Genomic DNA, 19,943 nt, shown 5'->3' with positions numbered 1-19,943 from the left:
ATGATATTGCTTGGGAAACAGTGGCAGTGTTTCATAAGCACCCGGCATTGCCCGTGGAGGGTGGATTCTGAGCTGGCCTTGTCTGCATCTCTTCTCTGGTCTGTGAGCTGCTGGTTCATGCACTGACCTGGTGTGCAAAACCTGGTTCCTGGCTAGAGAAGGAAAATATGTGCTTTTATCTGGAGCCAGAGAGGACATATGTTCAGCTGTGGAACTCTGAGAAGCAGGGGTACTCCACTCACGGGGACAGGGACGCGCAGTCTGTGAAAACTTCAATTATGACTTCATTTTTACCTGAGATTATTCACTGCTGCCCCTGGGCCCGGGAGGGCAAGATGCTATTTGTGAAGGTCAAAGTGAAAAGTTGCTTGCCTTTCAGAGAATGCCTCTTACCTAGCTGGTTCATTATTTAATAGTCTGTCTCATTCCCAGGAACGATTTGAGGCAGTACATGGTAGGAGATGAAGCAGGCAAGAGTCAGGGGTAGTTAAGGGGTGGTAGCGAACGCCTTCCTTCTCCTTCGAGAGGCTCCAGACACACGGAATTCCGGAAGAAAAGGATCTTCTTTCTCCTTAACAAAAAGACAAAAAGTTGTGCAATGAGGACTCATTCTTGGTCATTTACAAACACAAAAACAGAAAAACAAACAACAAAGAGCAACAACAACAACAAAACTTCAGAAACAAAAACCAAAGCAAAGTAGCCCCCCACCCCAAATAACCCAAAACATTTTCAACTTGGTTTCTGTGGGACTTGAAAACATTTCTTAATCTATATATATATATTTTTATTTTTGATTATTTAAAAATATTGAGAGGAGAACTTATTGGGTGCCTTTTATTGGGTGTCTCAGTGAGAAAGCTCATCTTGAGTCAGATAAATTTCATATCGGAGAAAGGCATTACGATCTTCCTTGAAAATCATTAGTGCTGACCATTGCATGACATTTTACTACCTGTGTTTACTTCCCATAAGCTACTTCGGCAGTTTAAAAAAACATAGATGACAGTTCCTCCAGGAAATCAACACGTGATCTGTGCTCCACTTCTGACTGTTCATGTTTTTGTGCAGGCCACAGGTGCTGTGGAGAGAGAGCACAGGGAAGTTCCTCATGCCCAGGGACTCGAGTTCCTGCATCCTCTCCCACAGCCACTCAGTGCTGAGGTGGCTTCAGTGTAACACTTTTGGGGTTCAGCTTTGCTCATCTGTTCAATCTGGGTGTGGGATTGAGCTGACCTTTTCAGTCTCTGTCGACCGAGATTCTAGGAGTGTTGGGAATTTTCTGTCGTCTAGAGAATCCATTAATGGAGGCATGACTTCTTGTCTGTGGTTAGATTCGAACTGATAGGGAACTCGTGTGTAAAGAATACAGACCACTCCGCTGTGCAGCATAAATCAATAAGTGGAAATGTAGCCATCGACAGCATTTGTATTTCCGCCTATTACAAAGCGGTGCCATCTCTTTGAATACAATACACTTTTATGCCCCATTAAAGCATGCTTGACATAGCTTTCAACTACTTGCAAATGCTGAGAACTTGAAAAACATAACATTTACAAAAGATACATCTGGTGCATATTTATATGACTTGGAATAAGGAGTCATTTAAATACTGCTGAGCCATCTCCATATTAGGAGAAAAGATATTCCAGGTCCATATGTGAAATCGCTAGTGAAATATGTATAGGTTTCAATTTCTCCTGCACATTTTCTTTCCTTGACACATGTTAGAAATATGGAAATATTGATTAGGGATTAAATCATCTTTTTGAATTGTTGGGAATCGCTTTCTCTCTGAATTTTATAGATTGCACCATTAGGATGAGTGTATATGCCCGAGCTGGTAAGTTTTGAAAAAGAAAAACTGCTTTCTCTGGGGCAGAACTTCTTAACTTAGGGGCCATGAATCTGTTAATCATTAAGAGATGAGGTTTAGGGCCTCTGAGAAACCCCTGAGTTGGTACACGTGTGTGTGTGCGTGCGTGTGTGTTTTATTCTTTTGCAGAGAATGCTTAATTCTTAGCAGTAACTAGAAGGAGTTTATGACCCTTTGCTAGTAGAAAAACTTTACCTCTAGGAAATCCCAAGAGTTGCAGTTTATAAAGATTATGCGAGCCCACCCTGCTCTCTGTGGGCCTTTGTAATAGAAGAAAAGGTAGCTTGATGGCCTCAGACGCCTTATCCTTGTCCGACTGGAGATTCCGGAGTTCAGCTTGGGAGGAAGTGTACTCCCTCTTCCTGTACCCTCGATCAGTCAACACCGTCATCTGCTTTTGTTCTGCGAGTCTGTACTCCTTCTCAGGCTGTTCCTGGGAAGCTTCTGTGTAAAATCCAGGTGATGTTGTTTGGCTGAAGAGTGTACGAATACTGTAGAGATGGGACTGGGAGAAAAGACCCCTAAAACTGTACAGCTCTTTTAGGATGCCAAGTGGTACAGCATATGAGACACAGAGCGCTCCCCTCCATCTCTCTCTCTCTCTCTCTCTCTCTCTCTCTCTCTCTCTCTCTCTCTCTCTTTCTCTCTCTCTCTCTCTCTCTCTCACACACACACGCTTTAATTCATGTCATGGTTTTGCTTTCAACTGAGTAAAAGTGAGAAAAATCAAGGATGCTGTGTTCTCTACCACGTAAAAGAAAAAAACAACAACAAACTGGCTGCGTAAATGGAAGATTTCAAATCTCCTTGTCAATTTCTTATCTGTTGTCAGTCTGCATGATTTCTAAATCAGAAGAACTTGGGGATCTGTTTTCCCATCAGTTCTGAGCCTAAGGAATTTGGTGATGGAGTTCTGAGCCAGGAAATGGTCCTGTTTTGTATTCAGAGGCTCTGAGACTGCACAGGGACGCCAAGCTTTTGATAGATTCCCGAAGATTCCCCATGGGATTTCAACCTCACAGGTCAGATAGGATTTCTCAGAGGGCTACTAGGAGAATAGCAGAAGTGGCCGTGGAGTTTTGTTATTTCTCTGAGAGAACTTACGCCTCTGCAGACTTTGGTGACATCGTTAGCCCCTAGCACCCACGCTTCTCATGCAGAGAATTCTTCCAGTGGACATGGAGCCTTGGTATAGAGGCTATTCGGCATTTCCACGGATTTGGGATGGCACAGCTCCAATTTCTCAAAGGCTCTGGAAGTTTCTCACCTTGCATTTAGTTATTGTGTTGTCATGTAGACCCAACTTTCAGAGATAGTGGGACCCCCATTGTGGGGCAGTTCTTGAGAAGCATTCGTTTGAAAGGCCCTCCCCCCAGGTTTTTTTCAGAGCCCTCGTGATAATCATCATATCTGTGTTTCAGCTGAGTGTGTGGCCCAGCTTTCCGTGCAGGCTGCATCCCAGATCCCAACCTCAAGAGTTCCCAAACCTTAACCTTCCTGTTCTTTTCGCTTTCTCTAAACCTCTGTCTCCTATTGCAGATGGGGGGCTGGCTTCTGGGTTAAGACTTTTGGGAAGACGGCTTGTAGGGGAGGATAAAGTTTGAAAGGGTCTTACACAACCGTGTATCTGTACTGATGAACCTTGTATGATGTCTGGCTTATGTGATACACATTAACAATCCTTAGAAACAGGAGAACTTGGGGGCTTAGTAGTAGTTGATTTATTTATTACTAACACATTTCTAACATTTGACAACTTTTCATGACCAATTAATAAACACATGCACACACACACACACACGCACACATAAACACACACGCACGCACGCACACACACAGACACACAGACAGAGAGAGAGGGAAAGAGAGAGAGAGAGTGATATTTCAGGATTGATATGTAGACTAGGATCATAAGGACTTTGGGAGAAGTAGCATAAGCAAGAAGCTCTTTAGGAAAATTGCTTTGTAAGTCAAAATTAGGCAACAATTGTAGCAACTCAGCACTGCTCTGCTGTCAGAGATCCTGGTGCTTCTGACAACGTGGAAAAGGCAGCCGACGGATTTCTGTGATGCCTTGGGAAACGCTCCCTGGCTCCCTGGCCCTTAGTCTGCGTTTCCCACTGTGCATCACCATTTCGGTTTTGAAATAAGGGTCATTGTTAACTGAGGTTTCTGTCCCATCCGGTCCCACAGCCATTTAGTCCCAAACAAACACACAGAGGTCTACATTAAATATAAACTGATTGATGTAGTAGCTCAGGCTTCTTATTAACTCTTATAACTTATATTAGTCCATAATTCTTGTCTATGTTAGGCACGTGGCTTGGTACCTTTTTTGGCGAGGCAGTCACATCTTGCTTCCTCTGTGGTTGGGTCACCACTGCAGAATGTGCTTCCCTCTTCCCAGCATTCTCTTTGCTCCACCTATACTTCTCTACCTCCTGCCTGGGTACTGACCAATCAGCGTTTTATTAAAATACAATTGACAAGGTACAGACCATTGTCCCACAGCAGGTCATCATGGGCATGTCACTCAGATTGGATATTGCTATTATTACTCTTCAGAACTTGGGTGTGGAACCCCAGCTCAGGGAGGTTATATGTTTTCATAGAAGGAAGCAGGTCCTTCAGATTGGTCATCTAGCTGGCAAAGATATCAAGGAGTATTTTTTTTTTAAATTTATTTATTATGTATACATATTCTCAATATTCTGTCTGCATGTATATCTGCAGGCCAGTAGAGGGCACCAGATCTCATTACAGATGGTTGTGAGCCACCATGTGGTTGCTGGGAATTGAACTCAGGACCTTTGGAAGAGCAGGCAGTGCTCTTAACCGCTGAGCCATCTCTCCAGCCCAAGGAGTATTTTTTTTAAATCTCACAAAAGATGGGTATTTCCTTAATTACTTAAGTGAATTCTTGAGCAGTTTTGTAAAGTAAATAGGAAGCAGTTCATCCACAGATGTTTTACCATCATGTTCTTCTGCAGCGAGAACCCAAAACCAGAATTCTAGATTCTTCTATAGGTGGAACTGAGAAAATATGTTCATAGCGTTACAAAGATAAGCCAGGAAGGTGTCAGTTGTCAGTATTTTTACTCTGGGGTTGAAAAACATTATCATTGTTACAATAAAACTTTTTTTTTTTTTTTTTTTTTTTTTTTTTAAAAAACCCTAGTTGTTCTCACAGTATTGTTCAAGGTGCTAAATTTTCTCTTTTTGGTGTGCTATGAGCCAGCAAGAGTTTGTTGGTGCTGAGGGTTGTTAAAGGAGACAAGAAGTTTTTTCCCCCCAGAGGTGTAATTCACTATAAAGAAAGGTGTGGCCCGTGAAATTATCCCTCCAACTTTAGGATTTAGGGGTCGGTGAGTGGAGGACCGGAGGTTTACATTGCAGATATGAGTCTGAAGAGCAGCCATGTTATCAATAACTCCTATGAGGAAGAACCACAAATTGACTAACAGAGAAAAGTGCATTGTGAAGCACAGGCTTAAATGTCTGGTCCATTTGGGCTGAAGCGAGTGAGGGATGCGGTCAGCTAAAAATTCTAGTGAGGTGGGGGGAACTAGTCAACTCAGGACGCAGATTCAGCAGGGCTAAAGTTTGAAACATGAATTGCAGGGTTCAAGCAGCGACGTCAAAATCGAAGAATAGTGTGAAGAAATATGGGCACAGCCCCCATGCCTTTTACAAAGTCATAGAACAGATTGGGAGCATCTTCTGAAAGGACTTGAGATGAATGTGAGCTTTATGGGTAGGAAAATAAATGGAAAGACTTTAATCAAAATCTAGAGGTTTATAAAAAAAATCCCCCCATGTATGTATGTATTTATTTAGAAATATACATGTGTTTTGAATAATAAAAGGCTTTCCTTTCTCTGAGTTTTGCTGGGTGTTGAAAGTAGCTAATATATTTATCTGCACCCTTTCCTGGCTCAATTGAGGCAGCCTTTAGTGCTTCTTCCTTTGCCTCTGATGTCCATTTCTGTGTATTTTCTAAGCAGCCAGTACTTACGTATTTTGTGCAGAATTATTTTTGGTAAGGACCTCTTTACCTCCCACCCCGCCCTTTGTAGTAGTTTGAACGTTAGTTCCCTATAGTTTGGGCATCCAGTTGGTGGATGTTTGGGGAGGCTTAGGATGTGTATTCTTGCTGGAGGACATATGTCACTTTGGGGTTTATAAGGCTTGTGCCTTTTCAAGTTGGCTGTCTCTGTTTCCTGTTTGTGGTCCATGCTGTGAACTCTCAGCTGTTCCTGGTGCCTGCTACCATGCTTCTCTGCTGCGATGGTGGTCCTAAGCCACAAGCCCCAAACCAACCCTTCCTTTATTTGTTGCTTTTGGTCATGCTTTTTGACACGCGGTAGAGACATAACCAATACCCTGATCAAATTCTTCTCTCCTCTTAAAAGCTACCTACTTTTTGACACTTTTCTTCTTTGTATTACTCTGTTTCCCTCCTTCTCAGTGATTTTGCTGGAATTTCTTCTCTGCCTCATCATCCCTCTCCTCTCTCCATATTCCTTTTGACTATACTGTGTCTGTGATTTTCTCGTCTCTCTCTGTTCTCTTTGTTTTTATGGGTGCAATATATTGTGTTCTTTCATAGTGGTTTATTTTAAAAATCCTAAGCTACTGATAAATTCAAATCAATATACAACAATGGAAACTTACCTTTTCCTGCAGTTTTTTAATGAACTTATCAGATGGATTCAGTTCAAAATGTCTTTTCTGTAGTTGCCCAGATGGCCATAGACACCTTTCTCCTTTGCTGCTTCAAATCCTACTTTATTCAGCAGGCTTTGAGCTTGTGCTCTGGGACCCTAGGTTGAGATTTCTGCATTTCTCATAGTGATAGAGGGCTTAGCGTATTTTCTTTGCAGCAACTATGTGCACGCCTGTGGAGGTTTGTGTGTAAAATATACATCAAGTGCCGAAGACTTGGTCTCAAGTTGGTAGCACTCCCGAGAGGTCATAAAATCATGAGGGCTCAGATGTCACTGTGCTGAATGTTCTATTGGTGGATGAGGTCTGGTGAGAGGGAGTAGCTTGTAGGGAGGGTGTCCTAGTTAGGGTTTCTATTGCTCTGAAGAGACACCATGACCACAACAACGCTTTGTTTTTCTTCTGTTCCATCAGTAATCACAGTTAGTTTAATGAGGTGAAGGTGGTCAAGCCTAAGCATAGTAGATAGCTGTATTAGACTCTGTTCTACTGCCAGGATAAAGCACCGAGGTTCAGTCAGCTTACAGAAGTGAAGACTCTTACTTCCAGGGGGGTTGGAGAACTCAATAGCAGTCTTTTGAAGCCTCAGAGTTCACCCCCAGTGACACACTTCCTCCCAGAAGCCCATACCTCCTATGCTTCCCAAACAGTCATCAACTTGGGACCAAGTGTTTAAATGCCAGAATACCATTAGATATCTCATTTAAATCACCACAGCAATGTAAATCTCACAAGAGACTATTGAAAATGGAGACATTGTCAAGCAAAGTGAGCAAGCCCCAAGTTGCACACTTTTCTCCAGACTGGACTTAGGAATTTTACTCCCATCAGTAGTATATACAGGCTCTCTTTTCCCCATCCTAATTGGCATTGGTTATTTTGGTTTCTGTTTAGTAATAGCCATTCTTATGAGGGAGATAGTATTTTATTTTGTTCTGATCTGTGTGTCTCTTTTGACTAATGAAATTGAGCCCTTCTGGTACATATTCCAAAGCCATGAAACCGCTCCAGCAATGAGAGAAGTGCACCTTGGGCTATTATTGCAGCTCTGATTCCTTTGTAAAGCAGTTGTTAGGACAACAGCCTTTACTCTTGGGGCAGTGCTGGTCTGAGCATTTCCCATAGCTTGTGAATTATAAAGGTGACTGGCCCAGCCACGGGTGAATTCTAAGGATTGTTTTCCCCTTATTTGTCCTTTCAGGGGGTTGTTTTGATGGCCTTGGGGAGTAACCACACCTGTTCAACTGACCACAGCAACTCTTATAAAAGAACACATCGAATTGAGTGTCTTACAGTTCCGAGGTTCATTCCATTATCATCATGATGGGTCATGGCACCATGCAGGCAGACATGGTGTTGGACAGGTAACCGAGAGTTCTTCATCGTGTGCAGCAACAGGAAGTGAAATGAGACACTGGGCATAGCTTGAGCATATGCAAGACTTCAAAGTCCACCTTCACAGTGACACACCTACTCCAACAAACCTACTCCAGCAAGACCACACCTACAAGCCGGGCGGTGGTGGCGCACGCCTTTAATCCCAGCACTCGGGAGGCAGAGGCAGGCGGATCTCTGTGAGTTCGAGACCAGCATGGTCTACAGAGCTAGTTACAGGACAGGCTCCAAAACCACAGAGAAACCCTGTCTCGAAAAACCAAAAAAAAAAAAAAAAAAAAACACACACACCTACTCCAACGAAGCCACACCCCTAATAGTGCCATTCTCTTTGGGGGCCCTTTGAAGGATATATATTGTCTTTGGCACCTTTCCTTCTTCTTGATCCTCCTTTTTCTCTTCTTCCCCTGTATCCTACCTACTCTGAGCCAAGCAGCTTTGTGTTTTGTTTTGTTCTTCTACCGTGATCTTTTTGGCTTGACCTAGGCCAAAGCAATGGGGCTCACTGACTGTGGACTGAAACCTCTAAAATTATGAGTCAAACAATTATTTGCTCCATTATTTATTTTGATATTCCACCATAATAATAAACGCTAACAGAATAACATGTTCATAGTCATTAACAAACAAACAAACAAACAAGCAAGTAAACAATTTTGTAGTTGGGCTTTTTTTGGATTACCAGCTCCCAAGTAATAATATGGAGACTTCTGATTAAGTATGAAGCTTGGCCTTAGCTTAGGCTTGTTCCCAACTTGCTCTTAAATATTAAATTAACTGTCCATATTAATTTACATTCTGTCACATGGCTCGTTACCTCCCCTCCATATAGTATGTCCAACTTCCTCTGTGTCTTGTTGGCCAATTCCCCACACCAGATTCTAACCCAGAGTTCCTATGTCTGCCTAGAAGTCCCACCTATCATTCGGCTCTTTATTAAACCAACCAGAAGGTGCCTTGGCAGAGGCACATTGTCACAGTATACAAAAAGATTATCCCACTACAAAACTTGCCTGGTAGCAGATCATTATAGATCAGAGTTGCTGCTGTGTGTATACTGTGTCTTTAACTCAGGCTCTACAGTCAGCACTGTATATATGCCCTGGGTGAACCACAGAACTCTGTCTCACACTGCATTCGCAGACACAATAGAACCAAACTCAAAAGGTTTTGTCAGGATTTTGCATTGGGCATATGTCTAGCAAATTTGTATTTCTTCTGTTCTTGCTAGGGCAGAGCAAGCTAGACACAGGAGAGGCTGGGAATGAAAGAAATAATGCCACTTGTAGAGTATCAAAGCACATACACACCACTCATTATGTTTTGACAATGTCCCTGGATACTGAACAGGACCTGATGCCTCTTTGTAAGAAACCAGGACATTTATTTTGGCTATGGCAAGCATGAGATTCACTTGAAGGGATGACCATTAAGAAGCCACTTGGATCTGATGGGGGCAATGGCCACTGAGAGGTCAGCTCCACCGTGAAAGATTGGAGCCATCCAGTCTTTCAGAAAAGAGGAGGTTTATGCTTAGTTCCCAAGTTCAGAAAAAAGAAAAGCAAAGCAAAAACAAAACAAACCCCACAACCGTTGCTTTTCTTCCCTCCCTGTTGTTCTTGGCAAGACCCAGCAAGTCTTTTACTCACAAATAATGCCGGGCCAGGTCTTCAAAGAGTGCCTGGGCTTTGCATGCTCTAGGGTTTTCAAACCCAGTCCCAGTTCTGTTGGGGGTGGAGCTTGGGGGGCTGGAGGGCAGGCACAGACGGGCATCTCTCATCTACTGCCCTACTTAGTATGCAGCATGGTACTAACGTTGATGAGCTCTGGTTTTCTGGAAAACAGTCAGTTAAGGTGGCTGACACGTTAACGTGTTTAAAGGAGCAGCTCTGAAGGTGACCATGGGTGGCAGGTATAGTGGCGCTGAACCTGTCCTCTTGCCTCATGATGAGGGGATACTTGATTCTTTAAAGTCAAGTGCAGCTATACGAGTTCCCTATATTCAGATGGGATTGCCATGAGGAAGAATGACTTTCCATCACATCTGGGTTGTGATACTCAGCCCTTCCCTTTTGTAGGCAATTTCATTCTGACATGGAACAGAGTTGAAGTCTCAGAAGGCTTTGTTTACTGCAGGAGAAATGTAGACTTCTTCTTTGCTGTGTGACCACAAGGGACTTTAAACACTCTTATTTGGGACATTGGTGTCTGTTAGGAGACAATAGACTGTGGTTTACTATCCAAATTTCAGTGGCTTAAGATATCAGGAATTTATTTCTCACTCTCCCTGTAAGTCTATTGTGGGTCAGAATGAAGTCTGTTTGTCAATGCTGTTTAGAATTCTGGAGTGATGGAGGCTCCTTCTTTTACTGCTTCCTCTTTCACTGCAGGGAGAACTTGGTGGCTATTCTCCAGGATCCTGATGCTTCTGCTCACTGGTGACACCTGCCCCTTCTGCTCATATTTCCTGAGTCAGCATGACCACGCCTAACTTTGAAGTGACTGTAGACATTCTACGTTACAGTGAGACTAGAAGAAAGAAGAGAAATGTAAGTGACCTGTGCCACGACTCTCCTTATATTCTAAGTTACGCTACTGTGTGAGGGGGTCTCTTCATTATCATGGCGAGTGCTGTAAGTAGGAATTTCCACTCCCAGACAGTCCAGACATTGCTAGAAGAGTGTTGTCCCATGGGTCTACACAAATCTCTATGAACTGAACTCGTCTGTCCTTGGGATTTCACAGTGTAGCATCTTCAAGGACTCCTGGGACTTTGAAATGCTTTCAGTGACAATGGTTATGATGAAAGTAATAGCTAAGAATAACAACAACAACAAATATGCATGGAGATAAGTCAAGCTCACCATATGTCGCCGAAGCAGTGGCTTGATTTCTGCTTTGTTTTCCCATTGTTTTAAAAGTGTTTTTCAATTCATAATCAATAATACTGTTGTAGAGGTTGGAGAGATGACTCCAAGGTTAGGAGCACATACTCCTGCACCGGATCCAAGCTTGGTTCCCAGCACCCACATTCGGTGGCTCACAACTGTTTGTAACTCCCACTCTCTCTTCTGGCCTCCATGGACATCTACATTCATGTTCAGAGACTCAGATATAGACATAGACACAGACACACACAGACACAGACAGACACACACACACACAAACACAGGCATATACACAAACAGACAGACACAAACATACACACACAGATACACACACAGACATAGACACAAACAGACAGACACACATACAGACACATACACAGAAATAGACACAACAGACACACACACAAACACAGACAGAAGCAGATACACAGAGACAAACATAACTCTAAAAGTAAAATAAATTTTATAAAACAGCATAAGTATGATTACTTTAGCATCTGATTACTAGAAATGAAGACTGAGAAAACATAGAAAGATTGTCTTTCTGAAGCTGAAGTCTTCAGTTCATCTTTTGAGATTTAAGGTCAAGATCGTGCTCACTCCACTGGTAAAGTGCTGGTGTTCTGATTTGCCAACATCACCATGCTCACCATGACCATTATCACATAATCACTACCTCCCGCACCATTACCACTATGACCACCACCAATACCATTATTACCATCACAACTACCATTACTACCTTAACCACCGCCATTACCACTGACTCTAATACTGTTACCATCACCACCCCCATCAACTCCAACACTAACACCTCCAATACCACTACCACCACTACCATTTCACGCTCATCATTACCCTTACCACCAACACCACCAGCACCACTTCCATTAATCCCAACATCTTGCCATCATCTCCATTACTACCACCTTCATAACTACCACCACCACTACAACCTTCAGTATCATCACTATCACCATCACCACCAGCACTTCTTCCAATACATTATCACCACCACCGCCATAAGAGTACCCTGGATAAAGAAGCCAAAGCTCAAAATGATACCTGATTACCCAAATATTCAGAAAGGGACTAAGAAGCCTTGCAACACTATGTTGCCCAGGTTGGCCTTGAACTCTTACGCTCCTGATCCTCTTGCATCAGACTCCCAAGTAGTTGGGGTTATAGGCATACACCAGCACATTTGGCTTCACTGTAGAACTTTGTATGTCTTTCTTGCTCAGATTGCAGTGATGCTGTAGGTATTCTGCATTGTTGAAGGCAGATGATTCCCATTGGCTACCGAGTCACAAAGACCAAGCTGCAGCTGTAGTCTTGGTCGAGGTAAGTCCAATGGCTTCTTCAACTCTTGCCTACGACCTTCGTGAGTTCAACAGCCCTTTGCAAGGCTCTCAGACTTTGGTGCCTACAAACATCCCGGCTCACTTGGGGAATGGAGGCAAGCAGAGAGAGTCTGGCTGAAGGCGAATGCCTAAGATCTATATCCTTCCCCCTTCAAATATTAACAAAACAGCAGTGTTATTGAATCACCAATCATGTTGGCTATTTGTGAGAAATCCCATGTTTCCATCTCGCATCATACATTTTATTCTTCTATTGGGGATTTGATCTCTAAAGTTCACCTCTTCATTGTCCAATATCACCAAATAGAATTCTCTCTCTCTTTCATCCTTCACCATTCGGGGGAATATACAGCATCATTTTATGGAAAGAAGCAAATATCACAAAGCGAAAGGCAATATTTAATGGCTAAAAAGCCCCCGAGTCTCTTAGAAACTCAACCTTGCTGACAAGTGAGAATGGGAAACGATTAGGACTCAGTGCATTGGGACAATAGACACCCACATTCCTTCTCCCATTTCGTTATGAAATAAAAATAAAGCATAGTCTTCTAAGCGAGACAGGGAGAGTGCTTACTGAGCCCTTCAAGTGAGCCACAGACAAGTGCATTGGTGTGGTTTGAGAAAATATAGAGAGGAAATGAGAACTATTTATTTTACTGAACCACCCATCCCCCTGCAGATTACAGCAACTGTGTCCAGGACTGTATGGACGGATACTACCCAGCAGGTTAGGTTTTGTTTATTTAGTTTCTGACTGGCAGCTTCAACTTGAGTTGTTTAAAACGGCAGCTCCCTGAATATGTTAAGAGTGTTTCTTGACTATAAAATGAGCCTGTCTCAGATTATATTTTCAGATAAAAACGTACTTAGCCTGATTATTTGAATAGGCAGATAATATTTTTATACCCCCCTTTTTTTTGAAATTCCTTCAAACCTTTAGGTTGGTTAAGAATTGGATACGCTGTAGACAGCAAGATCATCTATTTCGGTCATGCTAATTTGGAAAGTTCCACTGCTCTGTTTTAGAGTGAATTTCAGAAGAAAACATTTTTATAGGCATTAATTTGGAAATCAGGGCTAGCTATTTTCATTTTAGGCTTCTGCCTCTTAGCTCTGTGAATCAGAGCCTGCTATTTAAGCATGTTGTGTTCAGTTGAATCGTTAGTGTTTTCCTTGTGGATGTAGAGTCGTAGCACATATTTAACTTCTGCTGCGACTTTGTAAAGCGAGGGATATTTGGAATGCAACGTATTACACCCAGATGGGGACGCTTTGCTCGAGAGAGGCACACAGTAGCTGGGTTGTCACAGTTTAGCCATTCGTTTTTGTGGTGCTGGAACTCAAACACAGGGTCCCATACACCGGACAAACCAAATGAGTGTTCTACCCTAGTTATACCCCCAGCCCGAATGCTTACATTTGAATGAGTTCCTCGGTGCTGTGTTTCATCCTTGATCTGAATAATTTTATGTGCTTTTATAGTGCACAGCAGAAATCCTATTTAGTAGTAATTATAATTGCCATAATTTTACAGATGAAAAAATTGACAGTCAACACAGGAGACTTAACTTTCCTATGAACCTCTAATGGTCAAGGCGTGACCCAGGATGCTCCACTGATGCCAGGCTGGGAGTTACCAACAAATGTGGGAGGTGCCTCTTACAACTGACAGTAACCTGGATGTATATATGTATGCCCGTCAAGGTGTTTGTAAGTCGGTGCTCAAAGCCAAGGCTCGCTCGACCATTGAACTCCATCCTCAGCCAGGTGAAGGTATTAAATCATTGCTTTAAGCTCATAGGAGAGAAGGTTCAATGTGTGAGTGTGAGGCTTGAGTTTTTCCATGGGGAAAATCCTTCCAGAAAGCAGTGGAATTCCAGTCAGCTTCCCATAGAAAAGCTAGTACGGGCACATTCCCAACGCCCTTCCCAGGACGCCTCACAGAGGTTCCTCCACAAAATTACAAAGTCTGGGATAGAGCCCATCTTTATTAATATTTTTAAATCGTTGCTTTGGTTTCTTCCTCAGCCATATCAAGTTCAAAGTCACAGTAAGGGTGGGGGCAGCTGAAGCTGAAATGGTCTGAATGTTTAATGTAGACTCAGAGCGGAAATTGTTCTCAGAGATGGGAAGCAGGCAGAATATTCATAGGAATTTGAGTACAGGATACGAAGCCAGCGTCAAAACAGTATTACAGCCATATTTACTGTTTTTAAACATTAACTTTTCAAGACTGGTTAAAGGAAAAGGAAGAGAGGGGAGTGGATTAAACTTCCTCTGTCTTGAGACAGGTCTATAACACTAACCTTCCCTTTTTCTTGGGGGAGGGAGGATTGCCTCTTTGGGACTTAGCATCTTGGTGGCAGTGGTGGTGTGCAGCCCTAGAGATTTTGGAAAATCATCTTCAGCTCAACATGGGACCTGTTCTTTCTGTGTTGTGCGTAAAACACAGAAAATGTAGAGAAATCTCTAAATAAGTACTTGATTAGTATTTTGCGGTTGCAATGGCGAAGCCATTTGCTTTGCCCTTCTGATGTAGACAGCGATTAAAAAAAATCATGAAGGTATAGACGATGGTGAGCATCGTTTCAAGATTACAGAATTATATTTTAAAACTGAAGGGTTCAAAAACTGATGACCTACATCTTTTCCCAAGAATTAGCAAATCTCTCATTTTTGCCCCCTAGGAATGCTTCTCATCTGTAGTTAATCTTAGAATTAACATGTAGCAAATTACTGCCATGGTGCCTTCAGTGAGGAATGCGCCTGGTGGCTTAGTTGATTAGAACCCTGCGCTAATGAGGTCACAGGTTCAGTCCCCAGGAGACAAATTCACCTCACTCTGGTCTCCCTTCTGAACCACAGCCTGGTGTCCAAGTGGACAAGAGGGCTTCTGGGGAAGAATCGGCACAATTTTATTTTATTTTATTGTGTGTGTTTGTCTTTTGTGGGAAGAAATAACTCAAAGTTGATGCATTTAATTAATTTGAAATATTTCAGCTATCCTTTAGGGTAACAAAATGGTACCCTGGTGGCTCCAAAGACTTCTTACAGGACAGTGCCAGGGTGTCTGTTTCTTGCTGGGGAAATTGATTGATGCGCATTGGAGGGGGAGCCATCTAGGGGCTGGAGGTGGGGGGTTTGTTTGAGCTGCATACTCAGAAGGATCTTTAGGAGAACAGGTTGCATTGTCAATGGTCACTTAAGCAAAAGATGAATCACCAGATCTTTCATTTGTTATACGCACTCATGCAGCCCATGGGATGGTCTCTCTCCCAGTCAGGCTCCCCTTACCATTTATGTCTAGCCTGCAGGAATAAGAAGCTCTCATTTCTAGATTCTTTCCATTTTTCACTTCCTTCTGCACTTCAGGTATCATCTTTTCGTTCCTGTTCCAAGGATAACTCTCACCCAGTTGTGACTGCATGCATTGCTATTCTCTCTCTCTTTTTTTTTTTTTTTTCGAGACAGGGTTTCTCTGTGGTTTTGGAGCCTGTCCTGGAACTAGCTCTTGTAGACCAGGCTGGTCTTGAACTCACAGAGATCCACCTGCCTCTGCCTCCCAAGTGCTGGGATTAAAGGCGTGCGCCACCACCGCCCGGCCCATTGCTATTGTGGCTTTTTGTTGAGAGGTCTTCCTGAGTCTGTCTTCATTTTGAGATGAGGCTGTTGAGTGTGTCCTTGAATTCCTCCTACTATTCTACTCTAAAGAGTTTCTCATCTCAGCCTCTGCCTCCCTACGAGCTGATACCCTGGATGTACACCACCACATCTGGCTATAAAAACAATTACAAAAAAATTAGTAATAGTTCCCCTCTCACCTAGCAAAGTGTATTGTGTACAGTAGGTATATTTAGCCTCTGCTTTAAAGGCTAGAGTAAAGATTTGTTCTATTTGAAACCTACAACACAAGGCATAAGAATGTGGCTCAAATGTGTGACCTGGTAAGGTAAGAAGCAGAAGGACAAATAGAAGGTACCAACTAAGGACCAGGGTACTCTTTTCTAGACAGTAGATGGAGAAAGGGAAATGGGTCCACAGTAGAAATATTGATGACTTTGGGAGCAACAAGGGAAAGAATGAGGTTAGACACAATCGGACAGTAGATCCATCAGGAGGGGAAGATAAGAAGCCAACAGGTGTATAAGACAGGTTATCCCTCAGAACCAAATGAGAAGTTAAGAAACCCACATAGCTTCTCTCAATATCTACCCAATCCCAGCATGCCCAGGGCAGTAAGAATGCTCGGGGGCAAAAATGTGAGGTTGGGCTAGAGCTCTGTAATAAAGAATAATACTTAGCAGGAATGAGGTCCTGGGTTGCATCTCAGCATACAAACAAACAAACATCGCATCAAACCCCACAATAACAGCAATAGCAGCAGCAGCAGCAGCAAAATCATAACTGGAAATAGAGGTCACTAAAGACAGCCATGACCCTCTGGCCAAAGCAAATCTGTGTTTTCTTGAAAGTGTTTAGAGTAATGTACCCGGGGAAAAGTGTGAAAAATAGGTAGGTAATGAAAGACACAGCTATGTGCTCAGATTCTCCCATCATCGCAATGTTATTCAGATGATGAAAGGCACACAAACTGTTACAGCACGGGACATCTATGTGCAACGTATCGTATGTAGTAGACTTGAATGTAGGTATGGGCTATGCATGTACTGGTTGTCTCAAGACCAGGGTAATGGGTAGGGCAGAGAGACATGTTCATCTCTGCTTTTTTTCTCACCATTGAAAGTATTGTTACAATATGTAGTTTTTTTTCTAATTCGAAAATAAAGGCAAAGAAAAAAATTAAGGAATAAAAAAGATTTCTCTCAAAAGCCCTCTTCTCCCAAGTGGAGATTCATTAGGGGATGGGACAAAGTTCCGAGCTGCCATGAAACCCTGCTAGCTGTCGATGGAGTCCCGCGGAACAGCCTGAGAGTCACACCTGGGCCCACAGAGCGCTGCACTCAGAGCTAGCCTGCACACTGATGGCATGGGGACCTTAGATGACCTGGGAAGTTGTATGTCCTTAGCAGGCAACAATCCCTTCAGACCAGGTGTGAGTGGGCACGGCAGGGATTAACTGCGGGAAGGAACTTGAACTTGGAGGAGAGAAAGAGGTGAGAACTATCTTCTGATCTGCTTCAAGGATGGCCAAGAGTAATGAATGAAACAAAGTGATAGGCTTTTTTTTTTTAATTGCAGATATGAGGTTTAAATGCTCTTGTTTTTTTTTTTTTTTTTTTTTTAAATTTGTTTTAATTAGAGATAGGGTCTTGCTATGGGCCTGGGACTGGCGATCCTTTTGCCTCAGCATCTGCAGCAGCTGTGATACTAGTGTTTGTTACTCAGGTAAGGCACAACTCATCTCCTGAGTCATTCACACGGGGCAGGGGCCTAAAGACCAACAAGAAGAGATGCCGAGATGACTGCTCTTCTCCCGAATCCAGGAGATGAACGTTTCACCAGGGACCAAGAGAGAAAGCATCTCCATCATGGCCATGACAGTCCCGAAGCAAGTCCCCTGGGTTGTGCTTGGGAAGAGCCATATCTAGAAATCATGGCAGGTCTTTCTGAGTCAGGGTAGAAGAGGAAGGGATCAGCAGGAGACAGGGATATCCAGGTAAGGGGTGGAGTGAGCGTTAGATCTGGATGCCACTCGGAGGGGTCGAGTGGTGGGAAACAGTGTAGTGTTCAGCCCTGTAGCTGAAGGTGGAGAGAAGAGGCATGAGAAGGCCTCTCCGCATGGCCCTTCGTGGAGTATTTTCCCAAATGGCACCTGTCTCATGCCCTTCTTACCCAGCATACTAGTCTAGGTCGGTATCCATGTTTCTTTGGGATGTTTGTTAAAGGATAGAAGAATCAGCTGGAACTCATCTTCACGAACACTCCTGGCAAACTTTCTCAGAGTTGAGTTCCTGGGGGGAAGGGTCCCAGTGGCCACACAAGGAATAGTTTGGGCTTCCGTTGGCTTCAGAAGACCTAGTTGTGAAAGTCTAGTGAACAGGAAGGCATTTAGAAACAGCTATGTCCTCTCCTAATATGACTTGGAGGCAGCCAGTTTGGGGCAGTATGTGCTCCCTGGGCAGACAGGAAACCACCTTCTAATTTTCCTCCATGGCCTGAATATCCCCAGCAGACTTGATCAGAGCTCTAAAGTTCTGATGGCGGGGCACAGGTCAAGTGGATCAATGGGAGTTTCAGCCCACCCCTGTTCCAACACACATTTGAAGCTGTGATGATTTTGATTGAGGTACCTGCCCACAGATAAGAATCCTCTTGGGACCGTCAGCCTTCCTTCATGCTAAGATTGTGTCTTATTTTCTGAAGTTCTAAAGTGTGTCAGCATTTTGTAATACCCACCTATCATTCATGCTAGTTTAGACATCCAACCATGTCTGCCTTTCCTGACAGGGTCCCACTGGGAAACCTGTGTGGGAACCAACTGCTTGCAGTTTAATCATGCAAATGTAGAATCTAGTACCTACCCTTTGTCTGATTTCAAATTAGAGGACCATGGGCTGAGGGTGTGCTTCTCTGTCAGATGCTGGGCTATGAACTTGGCATTTAAAATCATCTGTGAGTTTGAGACAGACAAATGTTGGCTAGGGCATTGGATAGATCTGGGTTCCTCAGTCTCTCTCTACACTCGGACCCTAGGACTTTGGAGTAGAGATCTCTGAAGCCCACACCATCGTCTTTCGCATGGGTGGTGGTGGGGGTGATATTATCTACCCTGTAACATAGTGGGAGGTTCCAAAAGTTCCTTTACTCTTTTTGCTTTGTTTGTTTTTGAGACAGGGTTTCTCTGTGTAACAGCCCTGACTGTCCTGGTACTAGCTCTTGTCGACCAGGCTGGCCTTGAACTCACAGAGAGCCTCCTGCCTCGCCTCCACCTCTCAAGTGCTGGGATTAAGGGCGTGCACCACCATGGGCCCAGTTCCTTTATTCTTGATAACAGAATGGTTCCTTCCCCAAGTAGAACACTCTTCAGATGGTGTCTTGCCCACTTCCTATTAGCAGGACATATGGAGACATATGAAATTCTTCTGTTTGATTCATCTTAAGTTGGCTTCTTGCATTAATTTTTTAAAAACTTTTTATAGGTTCTTGGTGAATTTCTTATCATGCACCCCAATCCCACTCCTCTCCCCGTCCCTCTATATTCACCCTCCACCTGCAACCTCCCCGCAAAGAAAACAAAAAATAAAAATGATAAAAAATAAAAAAACGAAAATTGAACAACAACAACGCCCATCTTGCTCTGGAAGCTGCAGTGTTTCATGGTGTGTCACCCTGTCTATTCTTTTGCCCAAACAGCTTTACTTGCCAGTGTTCGTTGTAATGAGTCACCCATCTGGTTGGACGCCTTTAGCGTCTGCTAAACTATCAATGCTGGATCCTTAACGGGGGTCCTTTGCAGATACCCTGTTGTTGTCCTGTGTCATGGAGATCCTGCAGCTTTGGTTCTGCAGGAGTGACCTCTTCACATGCTTCAGCAGTTCTTAGATGCAGTAGATGTTTGGGTGGCTTGACTCAAAGCATTGGATTTGGGCCTGGGTGGAAGTTGAGCTGGTGAGCCCGGTTGTTCTTCTATACCCAGACCATCAGGGCTGGCTCTCCTGATTTGCTCAGGTGAGAGGCCGGGCCAGGTCTCCTGCCTGTGGTAGCTGGCAAGGGACAGACTGAGTTTCTCACAC

General features: G+C 43.4%; 1 long non-coding RNA gene across 1 annotated transcript in view; it reads left to right on the top strand.

The window, feature by feature from the left end:
* The window catches only part of LOC130890495 (uncharacterized), a 45,543-nt gene that overhangs the window by 16,723 nt on the left and 8,877 nt on the right, over window positions 1-19,943 (top strand). Inside the window, exon 3 of the long non-coding RNA XR_009058756.1 lies at window positions 10,388-10,546. This is a non-coding gene — a long non-coding RNA (uncharacterized LOC130890495). The remainder of the gene's footprint in view (window positions 1-10,387; window positions 10,547-19,943) is intronic.

This window comes from Chionomys nivalis, chromosome 19 (assembly GCF_950005125.1).
Source record: "Chionomys nivalis chromosome 19, mChiNiv1.1, whole genome shotgun sequence".
Lineage (NCBI taxonomy): Eukaryota > Metazoa > Chordata > Mammalia > Rodentia > Cricetidae > Chionomys > Chionomys nivalis.
This window is presented reverse-complemented; position numbering and strand designations above follow the sequence as displayed.